Consider the following 15,127-nt stretch of genomic DNA (forward strand, 5'->3'; position numbering starts at 1 on the left):
AAGTCAAAGCTCCTACATCTAAAGCCTCCAAGAAAAATATGAATTGGTCACAGACCATGGAAGAGTTCAAAAAAGGATTTTGAAAATCAAGTTAGAGAAGTAGAAGAAAAATTGGGAAAAGAAATGAGAGTGATGCAAGAAAGGCATGAAAAACAACTCATCAGTTCGTTAAAGAAGACCCAAAAAATACTGAAGAATATAACACCTTAAAAAATAGACTAATTCAAATGGTAAAAAGGTCCAAAAAGCCAATGAGGAGAAGAATGCCTCAAAAAGTAGAATTGGTCAAATGGAAAAGGAGGCCCAAAAGCTTACTGAAACAAATAATTCTTAGAATATTAGAATGGAGCAAATGGAACTTAATGAGTTTGTGAGAAATTAAGAAGTTATAAAACAGAACCAAAAAATGAAAAAAAAAAATTAGAAGACTGTAATGCCAAATCACAGTAGCACACCCAAGGACTGCTGCTGTGAATGACTTTAAGGGTATAATCACATAGTATAATGAGCTCTCTATTTAGTCAGCAATAAACTAAACATTATTCAATAAATAAAAGCATAACATTCATAGAAACATCCTTAAGTAAAACATATCATCTAATACATATATGTATCTCATAACACTAAATGTGTCATATGGTACATAGCATATATCATTGTAACCCAAAGTCAGGGTGTCCCAGGCTAGGACCTTCCCTATCATGATGCGTCCTTAAGGGGTAGCAGACAATACCACACTATCCACCTCTAGGTCACTGTAAGAAAAATCTCCTTAACCAATACACAGTGTCCAAGTAAAGCCCTCTTATTTTTTGACTCAAAACCGACATCCAAATCCCATGGCTCTTCCTCATGGACTGACCGTTCCCAGCTCTTGCTTGGGTTCACACGTAGCTTTTCTGTTCCTGCTCCTTATCTCAGTCCATGGGGACTGTTCCTCTCCAAACTCTTCCTGCTTCTGCCTGACAGCAGGCTCCAGAGGTTTCTGCTCACAGTTTCTGTTTCTAGGAAAACAAAGGCTAACAGGTATAACAGCATTTATACACAACACCAACACCATCATTTCAATTCACTCATAAAGACCAACAGACAGGGCTTCTGTCTGAGAAATTAGCACAGATCAACAATCAGGGTTTCTAAGAAATCAACACAGATCAATGGTCAGAGCACCAATATCACCAACATTCTGTTAGGCCTCCCCACAAGCATGTTCCCCTAGCCTGTTCATGCCCACTTCTCTCTTTTAGCTCTGTTTCAATTTTCCAAGCAATACCATACAATATATATGCTGTTTCCAATCAAAAATTCTCAATTGATTCAATTGAAGGCAAGACTCAATGAAAGGCAATTAATTGGCTAAAACTCAATCCAGAAAAACAGAAAAAAAAATCTTACTTTGCTTGCTATTAAGATGACAAAGTGAAATATTTCATTGAAAAAAAAACTGACATGGAAAATAGATGTAGAAGAGATAATTTAAAAATTATTGAACCAGGTGGTCATTAAAGTCATGATAAAAAAAAAAAAGATCCTACAGATCAACTTTCAAAAAATTATGAAGGAGAACTGCCCTGAAATTCTAGAACTAGAAGGGAGAAGAGAAATGGAAAGAATCCACCAATCACCTCTTGAAAGAGATCCCAGAAGTAAAACTCCTAGGAATATTGGAGACAAATTCCAGAGTTCCCAGGTTAAGGAGAAAATATTACAAGCAGTCAGAAAGAAACAATTTAAGTATTGTGGAAACACAATCAGAATAATACAAGATCTAGCAGCTTCTACATTAAGAGACCAGAGGACTTGGAATAAGATATTCTAGAGGCCAAAGGAGCTAGGTTTAAACCAAGAATCACTTATCCAACAAAACTGAATATAATACTTCAGGGGGGAAAATGGACACTCAATGAAACAGAGAATTTTCAAACATTCTTGATAAAAAAAAGAGCTGAATAGAAATTATGACTTTCAAATACAAGAATCAAGAGAAGCTTGAACAGGTAAATAGGAAAGAGAAATCATAAGGGACTTATTGAAGTTGAGCTATTTAATTCCTACTTACAAACATGATTTTTGCAACTCATGAGACTTTTCTCAGTATCAGGGTAGTCCAAGGAAACATATGTATATGTGTACATGTATGTATGTATATGCATATGTGTGTATATGTATATATGTATGTGTATGTGTGTATTCCAGCTAGCTGGATGGTTGGTGGCTGATGTCAGCTCATATACAAGACAGTGAATGGCATGCCTACCTACCCACCCTTACTTAAGGCAATTTGCCATAGATATTTGGTTTTCCAAGATACTTTAGTTGATTCTTTGCAAAGCTTTTATTGATTATATATGCATTTTAGTAATTTGTTTTCACACACATTGTGAATATTATACCAATTAACTTGAAAGGTATTTGTTTTCCAGGCATGATGAGAAATGCAGTTTTTCCTTAATAGTCAGGTACCCATTGTTTAAAATTCAAATAATCACATATGCATATGTATACATATATACACACATACATATACATACATACACATATATGTACACACATGTGTATACACTCATAATTATATGTCAGTGTTTGAATTAAATGTTACTGATGCTCTCCATCTACCATTTAAAGTTAATTTACCTCTCTAATAAAATGAGGCAAATATATTTATTTTTGCATTTGATTGCAAATTCTGATTATATTGATCAGTAAACTGTAGAGTAAATTTTAGAAGTATTTGTCCTGGTGTGTTGGTTTCACAAGTGAAAGGTGCAGTTGTTTTTAAGTCTGGTGATTTCTTATACATGCCTCTCTTGTCAAATATTACCCCTTGTGGATAAACCGGCCATACATCATCTACTGCGTTAACATTGCTATATGTGTTGACATAATTTGGTACATGTTGGTATTTGTTATTACCATCTGGATCATCATTGTTTGGTGGTGAATTTGGATCTCCTCCTATTTTTGCCATCAAGAGTTTGTTGTGTCTGATGCTCATCCTCACATCCAACAGGCATTTTCTGTTAATTTACCAGAGTGATTTACAGTGATTTCAGGTTCTTTTGCTTCATGAGCATAATCATACACATATACATATATACATTCATATAGATATAGAAAGAGGTCAAAAGGTGAGTTGAATATGAAGGAATGATATCTAAAAAATAAAATTAAGAGGTGAGAAAAGAATATATTGGGGGAAAGAGAAAGGGAGAGTTAGAAGAGGGTAAATTATCTCACATAAAAGTAGCAAGAAAAACTTTTTCCAATGGAGAGGTAGATAGGGGAGGTGAGAAGAAATGAGTGAATTTTACTCATCAGATTTGACTTCAGGAGGGAATCACACTCACATTCAATTAGGTATCTTACCCTGCAGGAAAGTACAGGGAATGGCATGGGGGGGATGATAGATGGGAAGACAAATTGGGTAAGGAAGTAGTCAAAGAAAACACTTTTGAAAAGGGACAAGGTAAAAGGAGAGAATAGAATGATTGATATGGAACAGGATGGAGGGAATTGTAGCTAGTCTTTTACAACATGATTATCATGGAAGTGTTTTTCATAACCACACATGCATAACATTGCTTGTGTTCTCAATGAGAGTAAGTGGAGAGGGAAGAAGGGAAAGAATTTGGAACTCAAAGTTTTAAAAACAAATGTTAAAAATTGTTTTCACATGCAACTGGGAAATAAGATATACAGGCTGTTGGGATTGGAAGCTCAAATCCGTGTGGATGGTCTCGGGAGGGTAAAAGTGGGACTTGTAAATCTTAGAGTCTTACGAGGCCCTCCATGAACAGTGGGGATTCGAGAAGGTCAGACTGAGCTAGCTCGGCTAGCTCGGGTATTTCCGCCTCTCCCCAGGAGATACGTGATGGGTGGAGTCTCCCTGCCCTCGAGATTGTCCTGGATTGGAGCACACCTAGTTACCTAACAGCACGGTATTGAGATGCAAACTGTGCGGCTGAAGGTTAAGTAGGATTGAGGAAGCCTGAAAGCTCTCTTAGCACGTGTGGAGCCAATAGGACAGTAGGCTCCGCTTTCTTCTTTCCTCTCTCCCCTCCCCCTCTCTCCCCGCTTGTACTTCTAATTCCAATCCCTTAAGCTTAGCCTCCTTAGGAAATCTCCCCCTCTTCCTCCTAAGGAAGACCCCCTGCACTTGTAACCCAGACCCTGAAATAAAGCTCAACCCTTGTTTGACTCTGGAACGTCCTTTCTCTCATAAGTGCATCCGGTTTTGGCCAACCGAAGACCTCGGAGGTGAGGTAAGAAAGACTCGGGTAGCCCACACAGGCCTCTAGGCCTGGCAACAGGCAATGGAGTATAGAAATCAATCTGGCCCTACAAGAAAGTGATTGGAAGATGGATAGGAGATAGGAGTACAGTGCTAGAGGGGAGAGTAGACTGGGAGAAGGGGTAATCAGAATGAAAGCCATCTTGGGGTGGGGGGAGGGAAGGGATGGGGAGAAAATATGGAACTCAAAATCTTGTGGAAATGAATGTTGACTAAAATAAACAAAGACAAATAAAAAAGAAAAGAAATTGACAAGGAAAACTTCCCTGATTTCCTAGAACCAGAAGATAAATTAGTCATTGAAAGATCCACCCATTGGGTCCTGAAAGAGATATCAAAATGAAAACTCCAAGGAATATTGTAGCCAAATTCCAGTATTTTCAGCTTATGGAGAAAACAATGTAAGCTGCCAGAAAGAAACAATTTAAATATCAATGAGCCACAGACAGGGTTACTCAGGATTTAGCAGTTCTATAATGAAGGAGGATAGGGCTTGCAATATGATATTCCAAAAGGCAAAACAGCTTGAATTACAACCAAGAATCAACTACCTAGCAAAATTATGATAATCTTTCAGGGGAAAAGATGGACATTCAATGAAATTTGGGACTTTCAAACTTTTCTGGTGAAAAGACCAGAGCTAAAAAGATAAACAGGAATAAAAAAAAGTTATTCAATGAGGTTAATCTGTTTACAACACTACATAAGAAGATGATACTTTCAACTCTTGAGAATGGTATCTTAATTAGGGTATTTAGATGGGTTACACATAAACAGAGGGTGTGGGCTTAAGTTGACTTTAATGTGATGATATAAAAAAAGTAAGGAATAAAAAGTTATTTTCCTGGAGAAGAGGAAAGTAGAAGGCATAATAAGGTAAATTACTTCACATGGAGAGGCACAAAAGATCTATTATGACAGAGGGAAAGAAGGGAGGTGGTAAGCATTGTTTGAACTTTATCAGATTCCGCTCATCAGAATAATAGACACACTCACTTTGGTACAGAAATTTATCTTACCCTTTAGAGAAGTAGGAAAGAAAAGGGGAAAAAAAAGTGAAGGAGGTGGATAGAAGGGGAAGCAGAAGGAAGTGCAGAAGTAATAGGGGAAAGTAGAAAGAGGAGAAGGGGAGGTGTATAGATGGGAGAGCAGATTGGAGGAGGCAGTGGTCAGAAACATAACATTGATGAGAAGAGAAAGGGTGAAAGGAGAAAGAAAAGAATAAATGGGGGTGGGAGAGATTGGATAAAGGGAAATACACAGTAATCATAACTGTGAATGTTAATGGCATGAACTCTCCCAAACAATGGAGGTGGATTAAAAAAAAATAATCCTAATATGTTGTTGATAAGAAAAACACCTGAAGCAGAGAGAAACACAAGGAATAAAGGTAAAAGGCTGGAGCAGAATGTATTAATCTTCAGCTGAAGTAACAACAACAAAAAAAAAAGCAAGCATAGCAGTCCTGATCTCAGACAAAGGAAAAGCAAAAATAGATCTGATTAAAAGAGATAAGGAAGGAAATTACATCTTGCTAAATGTTACCATAAATACTGAAGTAATATCAATACTAAACATAAAAGTACCAAGTGCTATAGCATCCAAATTATTTAGAGGAGGAATTAAGAGAATTACAAGAAGAAATAGACAGCAAAAGAATACTAGGAGAGCACCTCAACCTCCTCCTGTGTTAACTAGATACATCCAACCACAAAATAAACAAGATAGAATTTAAATAGGTGAATAGAAATTTAGAAAAGTTAGATACGATAGATCTCTGAATAAATATGAATGGGAATAGAAAAGAACATACCTTTTTCTCAGTGGCACACGGCACCTACACAAAAATTTACCATATACTAGGGAATAAAAACCATAGAATCCAATGCAGAAATGTTACATGAATCCTTTTCAGATCATGATGAAATAAAAATTATATGTAATAAAGGACCAAGGCAAAATATGCTAAAAGCTAATTGGAAATTATATAATTTGGTCCTAAAGAATAAGTGATTCCAACAAATCATAGAAACAATCAATAATTTCATCAGAGAGAATAATAATAATGAAGCAATGTATCAAAACTTATTGGATACAGCCAAAGCAGTCCTGAGGGAAATTTTACATCTCTAAATGTTTAGATAGATAAAATAGGGAAAGAGGAGATCAGTGAATTGGGTATACAAATAAAAAAGATAGAAAAAAAGCAAATTAAAAATTCCTAATTAAATACCAAATTCAAAATTCTGAAAATCAAAGGAAAGATTAATAAAATTGAATGCATTCAAACGATTGAACTAATAAGTAAAATTAAGAGCTGTTTTCCTGGAAAGAAATAATTAGGGACTATTTTGCCCAACTGAATGCCAATAAATCTGACAATCTAAGTGAAATTTACAAAAACATAAATAGTCCAGATTAATAGAACAGGAAATAAAATACTGAACCCTGTTTAAGAAAAAAAAACATTAAACAAGCCATCAATGAATTCCCTATGAAAAAATGTCCAGGGATTTACAAATGAATTATTTGGAATTGATTGTGTGACATGGAAGACACTGGCACAGGACTGCTCAGCATGGCATGCCCACATCAGAGAAAGTGTTGTACTGTATGAGCAAGGTGGAATTGAAATAGATCAAAAAGATTCAAAATATACAAATTTATAGATTCTATGCCCAATGTTCACACAGACTATCTATGCCCAACTTGTCATAGAACATTCTGAGATTGTATTGGTCTGATTAGTCAGTCAGGTGCACTGAAACTTGACTCTAACATAGTGATGTCATTTTGATTCTCTTCAAGAATGAAGGACAGCTACCCTCCCCACCAAACATTCAAAGAACAATTAAAGACTATATAAACTATTTGGAAAAACAGGTGAGGAAGGAGTACTAGCAGACTCTTTTATGATACAAATATGGTTCTGATACCTAAACCTGGAAGAGCCAAAACAAAGAAAATTATAGACCAATTTCTCTAGTGATTGTTGATGCAAAAATTTTAAATAACATTAGCAAAGAGATTAGAGAAATTTATCTTGAGGATACTATATCATACCAGATGAGATTTATACCAGGAATGCAGAGATAGTTCATTAGTAGGAAAACTAGCAGCATAATTGACCACATCAATAATAAAACTAAGAGAAATCTTATGATAATTGCAACAGATGCTAAAAAACTTTTGACAAAATACAGCATCCATTCCCATTAAAAAAAACACTAGAGAGCATAGAAATGAATGGAGTTTTCCTTAAAAATGATTAGTACTATCTATCTAAAACTGTCAGCAAGCAATATATGCAATGGGGATAATCTAGAATCTTTACCAGTAAGATTAGGGATAAAACCAGAATGCTCATTATCATCACTAGTTTTCAATATTGCACTTTAAATGCTAGTTTTAGAAAAAAGAGGAAAAAAATGAAATTGAAGGAATTGAAATAGGAATGAGGCAACAAAATTATTACTCTTTGGAGATGATATAAGGGTGTACTTGGAGGATTCTAGAGAATCTTCTGAAAAAACTACTTGAAATAATTAACAACTTTAGTAAAGTTGCAGGATATAAAATAAATCCAAATAAATCATCAGCATTTCTATAAAATACTAACAAAGTCCAACACCAAGAGATAATAACTGTAGACTATATAATAGTTGGGAGTCTACCTGCCAAGACAAATCCAGAAAATATAACAACACAATTACAAAATACTTTTCACACTATTCACAGTCAGATCTAAACAACTGGAAAAGAATAAATTGCTCATGGGTAGGCTGAGCTGATATAATAAAAATGACCATTTTACCTGAATTAATTTACTTATCCAGTGTCATGCCAATCAAACCATCAAAAATTATTTTATAGAGTTAGAAAAATAATAACAAAATTCATCTGGAAGAACAAAATGTCTAGAATATTAAAGGAACTAATAAAAAATACAAAGGAAAGTGTCCTAGGCATACCAGAATTAAAACTATATTAGTAAGTGGGATCATCAAAACTATTTCATACTGGTTAAGAAATAGAGTGGTGGATCTGTGGAATAGGTTGGGTATATAAGATACAGTAGTCAATTAATGTAGTAATCCACAGTTTTATAAGTTGAAAGACCACAACTTCTGGGATAAACACTCATTAAAGTGACAAAAACTGTTGAAGATACCAGAAAATAGTATGGGAGAAACTAGGCATAGACCAATATCTCACACTCTATACCAAGATAAGGTCAAAATAAATACATGATTTAAATATAAAGAGTGATATCATAAGCAAATTATGAGAACAAGGAATAGTTTACCTGTCAGATCTAAGGAAAAGAGAAGATTTACGTCCAAACAAGTTATAGAAAATATTGTGAAATGAGAGATTGGTAATTTTTATTACTTTAAATTGAAAAGGCTTTGCCTGAACAAAATCAATGTAGGCAAAATTAAGAGGAAAGCAGAAAGCTAAGAAACATTTTTTACAGCCGAGACCTCATTTCTAAAATGTATAGAAAATTCAGTCAAATTTAGAAGAATGCTACTCATTCTTCTATTGATAAATGGTCAAAAGATATGAACAAGCAGAATTATCCAGCATAAAATAAAAATAATGCTACTTATTTATTTTTCCTAAATACTCTTATTTTTTTAACTTAAATAGAAAATGAGAAATTTTAATTTCTATATAACATATATATTGTTATGTATTTCTATATATTTTGTTTCTATATAACATATGTAATTTCTTAGTCCTCCTAGATTTAAAGTGACCTTTTTTATTTTAAAATTAAATGCAAAATTAGAAAAAGGAAAAAAACAACGTATACACAGCAAACCATACGAGAAGATTCAATATAAACAATAAATTTTCATTTCCTTTATATGGATTTTCCCTTTTTTCTTTAAAATTAGTGACATTTTATTCTCCCAAATGAACTTTATTATCTTTTCTAACTCAGCAAGATAACTTTTTAGTAATTTTATTGGGATGGTATTCACTAAATAGGTTAGCTAGGTAAAATTGTCATTTTTTTTTTTATGTTGGCTTTGTCTCTTTGCGAACAACAACTATATAGATTTAACTTTATTTGTATAGAAAGTTTTTACGTGTTTGTTCATTTAGTTGCTGTGTCTGGGGAAGTATACTCTCAGGTAATTTATAGTGTCTAGTTATTTTAAGTGATCTAAAAAAATATAGAATAATATTACTGACACCCTGTATAATTTCCCCACTTTCTCTAGATTAAATCTATTTTCGGTTTAACTTTGTCTTTTATGGTTACTGCCCCTGCTTTTTTTTTAACATAAATTCTACTTCTGACATTTACTTTATCTTTATGTGTATCTATCATTTTTAAAGTATTTACTAAAAACAACATATTGTTGAACTCAAATTTTTAATCTGCTGTCAGTTTCCATTTTATGTATAAATTCATCCTATTTCCATTCTAAGCTATAATTTCTTGTTGCATATTTTCCTCCTTTCTAGTTTTCCTCACTTGGCTCCTCACCCTATTCCTATCCCTCCTCCCCCTTCTGGTTTACCACTACCTGCTACCTTGACTTCCTATTGCTTAACCTACCCATCCTGCCAAGTGTCCCTCCCCTTATCTTCTCCCCCAGGTGCCCTATTCCCCTTGCCCTATTATTTCTTTCTGAATTTAGAAGGCTTTTCTATTCTTCTACATTTTAGTGTTGTTCCCTCTTTAACCTGGTCCTTTTGCTATTTCTCTTTCCAGGTACGTGCTAGCTCTTTCTCCCCTATCCCCACAGTGGCAGCCCAGCCTGCATGTGTCAGCTCAGCATAGCTGTCCTTGGCATCCCTAGACAGGGGAAGGTCCTCCAGTCTTCTCCTACTAAGCCATCAGACCCCCACTTTGTCCATGAGATGAAAGTTTCCAAGGCTGGGGCAGTCTCCAACTCTAGCTGACCCCAGGGCTTGTGGTTAGCTGATTCTAGAGAGCTGGCCTGGAAGTGTTTGCACTTCACTTAGGCCCAACCTCATCTTCTCAAATGTTTTCAGAACCAAGCTTTATCTGACTTTTGTTGATTGCAACTGCTCTTTGATCTTTTTTATTTTTTATTTTTTTTTATGTGGAGGAAATCTGATGAACTGAAAATTTTCCCACCTAATCCGCCATCTTCCCAGAATCCTCTCTCATGCTAACTGTATGGTAGGTAGTTGTTTGTTTTGTTATTTCCAAATACAATGAGTGTAGTGAGTTCCTCAATGTCTATCTCATATTATCTGTGCCACTCAAATTACTAATGAAACTATGGTTAATATTTAATAAACATGATTTTAGAGATTGCTCATGGCAATGTTTTATGGTTCTCATGCACATATATAAAGAGAGCACATTTTCCTTTCAATTGTTTTTATCATAATTAATAAAAGTGTACTGTAAAAGTTAAGAATACTATTTTATGTGACACTTTTTATCAGAGCCTCAAAAAAGGACAAAACCAGTTACAGGCCTGAGTTACATTGTATAAAGAGAAAGCAGGACCCTCAGGGCTCTTCTCTCTTAGCAAAGAACTGAATAAATTAAGCAGGGAAGTTCGTGTTGTATAAGATAGTGATTAATAAGCACAACAGAAAAAAATAACAGAATCCCCCATAAGAATATTGGAGCTATGGTTTCATTATTCATGAAGCCTTGAACAATCAAATGAAAAAGACAGTAGCCTGGTCCTTCTTCCATAAGCATTCCTCTTCTACTTAGCAAACTATATCTCAAGAGGGATTCATTTGTAATACAAATGCTCTATAGTTTTATAGTCTTTTCATGATATTCTTAAATCTTTACAATTTTAGAAGTTATTTATTTAAAAACCTAAGATTTTGAAATAAGAACATCACATCTCAAGTCTTACTTCTAATTCCCAAGATGTTGTCATTTTTCTTTCATCCTTACACAATTATATGACTATATTTCTCAGGGACTTCAAATAGCACAGATGGCCTATAAGAAAGCCATAAGATCAAATAGTTGGCTAACAAAAACAAAAGAAAAAAAAAACTAAGGAAACTGATTATTAATCCCAAAGAACAGAAGGCTGAAAGATGCTAGCCTCATGTGGTAGATGTTGTCAATAAATGACCTATGTTTTACAACACTAAACCAGAAATTTTTTAATTAGCATCTGTGTATGGGTGATGTACAGTCTGGGTAGTCTGATATAAGAAAGAGCACTGAACTTAAGAATCTGTACACCCAAGAATGTAATTTAGCTGTGTGAACAAACGATGTCTCTTTAAACCTAAAGGCCTCTATGCTTGGGGGAAAAATAGCCAATACAATGGTTAAAAATCTAAAACCATTTGACTTTTCTGTTATTCCACATAAAGACTCATGTCTCTGAACCTAGTGGGCATGGAGAAAGAACAGAATGGTCTTGAGACGAGTCCTAGGAGATTAAAGACAACTACCTCACCTCACCCCACACACCTAGGCTGAATGTGTTTGGGATGTGGTGAGTCTCATATAAGGACTAGTAGCCTGAACCTCCCTAGTGGCTGTCCAAATGTGTGTTGTGCCTCCTTAAAGCAATAAAGACAATTATTGTATACAGATCTATCTATCCTACAGTCCCCACATGAATTAAACCACTATTTTTCACTGAAGCTGAAATGAAAGTGAACAAGAATGTGACTCTCAGGGTGAATTAGCTCTAGAAGCAGTGGAATTTCAATAAGGGAACATACAAAGCAAAGAGAGGGTAATGGGGCTCAGATACCCCCTTACTTCTTTTCTGTCATGGATAGCTGTATGGAATGGGCACACATCTCCTTCACCCTTGAGAAGGACTAGTTTCAGAGTAAAAAGGGCAAAGGACCTGAACCATCCATCAGAGGGAAGAGGTAAGCTTTGACTTCCGTCAAAGTTATACTTAAATATCAAGAGTCCAAAGCAGTCCCCAGATATGGGTCCTGGTAGCCCCTCTGATGATGGTACATTCTGCCCTGGTGAATTGGCCCTTTCTGATGGAACGAGGTTACAGCTCTTTGCTTTCTTCTCTCCTTGGTCTAAGGGTAGACATTCTGGTGTTAAATTCACATTTTTCCCTTTGCCTGTGAAAATCTGTGTGTGTGTGTGTGTGTGTGTGTGTGTGTGTGTGTGTGTCTGTGTGTGTCTGTGTGTGTGTGTGTAACATAGAATGTGGATTGAAATCCTGGTTCTTCCACTTAACTTTATAAATGGGCAAATAACTTTTATTTCTCTAGGTCTTTATTTCTTTCAGTTTAAAAATTAGTGGGTGGACTAAATGACCCCAGTCTAAATCTATCACTTATATCTATGATCATATGCATTAATCATTGTATTTTACATAAGAGGTTCTTAATCTGGGAGTAGGAGAGTTCATTTTTTTTTAAATTTGATAACTATATTTTTATATAATGTTTCTTTTTCCTTTTTTTTTTTACTTTAAACTTCAATAGAAAATGAGATAAGGAAAAAAATTGTCATGAACACAGCAGGACATGAGAGAGGATTTAATATAAAGAACAAATTTCCATTTCAAGGAAACATAAAAAATTACACATTGTTTTCAAAGTTGTCCAGTTTTTGTTTGCTTGTAGGTTTTCTTTTATTCTCTGCTGTACACCTTTTACTTTATTTCCCCTCCACTTCTACCCTAAAGAAGGCTATAATTAAGTATGGCTATTATAAATATATAACTCCATACTTACTTGTATACAAATTGTATACATGTGTACACCATACATATACATATAATATATAAATATACATACACACACACACATAGATATGACAAAATGTACTGCATCAAATAGACTTCTTGTCTGTTTCTCTTAAGGTGGATAGCATCTTCCTTCAGATGTCTAAGTCTTTCCATGTTTTTATAAGGCAACCAATCTGGGAAGGAAAGATCCCAGTGTTTCAGGACAAAACAGAAACAGTTACTCTTTACATTTTCTTTGAGCAATTTTTTTTCCGCTAGAGAAAAAGGCCATTTTTTGCCTCATTTCTTACCTAGTCTTAATCACTGATTGGGCATTGCCTCAGTCAAACTGAGACCTAAGAAAGGCCTTAGCTTGAAGAGGTCAAGGTCTCCAAGTACATACAGGGCCATCTCCAGTCATCCTGATCTATATATTGCCACTGGATACAGATGGTAGGGTTGGGGTAAGGGAGTGAGACTGGTGGCTTTGCACACTCCTCCTTCACTTAAATTCTCTTCATTTCCAAGACATGGCATCCCCTTCAAGAACAAAGGACAAGCAGAAACAAATCAACGTACTCATCATTTCCTATATCACAGAAAGATTCCAACCCAATCATATCCAATCTGAGAAACTGCCTACGAAAGCATTTTGCCCAGTTTTCTTCATTCCTCCTATTCTTGGCTACATAAGTTTTATTTATGTAAGAAAATATTAATTTAAAGTAGTCAAAATTATGCATTTTGTACTTCAACAGTGCTCTTACCTTATAACTGAAGGTCTGATATTGTTGAATCTGCTTCTTTTACATCTTTTTCCTTGGTTTCTTTGAAGTTCTCTAGATACGTTTTTATGAACTTAAAAATCATCATTGTAAATAGTCCCTAGGTTTTACCAGACTGTCAAATGAATTCATGACAAACCAAAAGGTTAAAAACAGATTAATGAATTTTTATCATATATTTAAGAGTTGCTTGTTGTCACAAATCATAACAATTCTTAAATTCATTTGAATAAAATAGGAAAATTATTTTTATAGTTGTCTCTACTTAAATGAAAAATACAGAAATCATTTTTTGTTTTAAAAAAAGTTATTATTAATTCTATTAAACTCAGAAGCACCACCATTAGGGAAAAGAAGTCTTAGCAAACATGTCTGACTGTACAGTCACAACCCAAGTGGTCAGAACACCCAGATTTCCTGAATAATGCTCACCTTCCAAGTAAAACTGTCTATGGAGCAGATTCTATGTCCTCTGACTACATTATTTTTATGATTTTTATTTTTCTCTGCTGGTCATCCACTGCCCATTAGCTAGGAAGCCTCTCTCTGAACAGGGAAGGCTGAACATCTTTTGGTAGAGCATAGTACACACTCAGAGCCACCACTCTGAGCAGGAATTAAAAATAAAAATAAAAAGTTATCAGGATTATCTGAGGCTAAGGCAGTCTTGCTTTTGGTCACATTTGGTCTAGTGTAAATTCAAGAACCATAACCTCAATCATCTATTTCATTTGTAGGTTGAAAACTCCTTCAACTCTACAGATGATCAATTTGTGCCTTACTTCTTTAAGGAAGATTATTTTTAAAATTCCAAGAGCAGCTTTGTGAATTCAGATTTAGATAGTTGAATCTTAATCCCATCATGTGCTTTGGTTGAATTTAAGTGCAATTAAGTGGTACAGATAGGATCTCTATGCCTGCCTTTATTATACATGTCTACCAGTCACAAAATCACTGATTTTGCTTCTCTATTTTATTAAGCTCTGAGCTTTCTTGGACCATTCCTAAAAGATATTTGTGACCAATGCCTTTTGTTTAGTTGGTCCTGCAGTCCTCATGATAGGAGTATATGGTGAGGAGGTAAATGATGATTGACAACCCAACAAGAAGCAAGAAGCTAGAGAATAAGCCCTTGATCATTCATGCTAAAGGGCATGGCTTCACACGTACTATTATAAATGGAAATAGAAGACATACACAAACTGTCCTTCCTCATTCCAGTGGACCACATGTGCTTTGATTGATCTGTGAGCATTACTAAGAACTGAAAAGCCTTGACAGTTTGGGATAGCAAGACCATTATTTATTACTTACTGAGCTGGAGAAGCTGATGACTGTAGACCACTATAAAAAAAGTTATTTGTTCCCTG

General features: G+C 34.9%; 1 pseudogene; it reads right to left on the bottom strand.

The window, feature by feature from the left end:
• Positions 1 to 2,995, bottom strand: part of LOC140512352 (ubiquitin carboxyl-terminal hydrolase 16-like) — a 135,560-nt pseudogene extending 132,565 nt beyond the window's left edge.
• Between the last annotated feature and the right edge of the window lie 12,132 nt (positions 2,996 to 15,127).

Source organism: Notamacropus eugenii, chromosome 6, assembly GCF_028372415.1.
Source record: "Notamacropus eugenii isolate mMacEug1 chromosome 6, mMacEug1.pri_v2, whole genome shotgun sequence".
In the NCBI taxonomy this organism is placed as follows: domain Eukaryota; kingdom Metazoa; phylum Chordata; class Mammalia; order Diprotodontia; family Macropodidae; genus Notamacropus; species Notamacropus eugenii.